This window comes from Macrotis lagotis, chromosome 1 (assembly GCF_037893015.1).
Source record: "Macrotis lagotis isolate mMagLag1 chromosome 1, bilby.v1.9.chrom.fasta, whole genome shotgun sequence".
NCBI lineage: Eukaryota > Metazoa > Chordata > Mammalia > Peramelemorphia > Peramelidae > Macrotis > Macrotis lagotis.
The window spans coordinates 846486052-846486696 of record NC_133658.1 but is presented as its reverse complement, the minus strand read 5'-3'; the positions used below and the strand labels follow the sequence as shown (position 1 = coordinate 846486696).

Below are 645 nucleotides of genomic sequence, written 5' to 3'. Positions count from 1 at the left end.
CATCAGAATGAAAAGGGACCTAAAACATAGAATGTCAGAATCAGAAGAAGCTTTAGAACATAGATTATCTGAGCTGGAAAAAAATACATGAAATGGTAGAGCTGAAAAGGATTTTAGAATCCTTTGAACCTATCCCTCTCCTTTTACATACATGAAGAAGGTAGACTAGAGAGGTTAAATGACTTCCCCATTGGTCACACAGCTGGTTTCTGATGCAGAATTGAACTCAGCTCTTCTTGATACGAAGTGTCATACTGCACCTACTAAAATGGTTTCATGAATTTGCGTGTCATCCTTGTGCAGGCTCCATGCTGATCTTCTCTGTATTGTTCCAATTTTAGTATATGTGCTGCCAAAGTGAGCACTGCTGCCGAAGTGGGCACTAAAGTGGTTTCAAATACATGACCCATGGATGTATGGGGCCCATAACACTCAGAAGTGGAGCCCAAACTGCATGCTGATTTAAAATTTAACTGGAAAAGATTGTTCAAAATAAATTAATTTTAAAAAATTTAATGAAACAATTTAACAAATAAAAATAAATATGTATGTAATTTTAGAAATGTGTGATTTTCTAAGTCAACATACAGCCTGCGTGATCTTTGTTTCTATTTGAGTTTGATACTACTCACATGATACAATGTT

General features: G+C 35.7%; 1 non-coding gene across 1 annotated transcript; it reads right to left on the bottom strand.

Moving 5' to 3' along the window:
- Positions 1-258: 258 nt before the first annotated feature.
- Positions 259-365, bottom strand: LOC141510438 (U6 spliceosomal RNA). Its single transcript, XR_012474927.1, has one exon. It is a non-coding gene; the product is annotated as a U6 spliceosomal RNA (small nuclear RNA).
- Between the last annotated feature and the right edge of the window lie 280 nt (positions 366-645).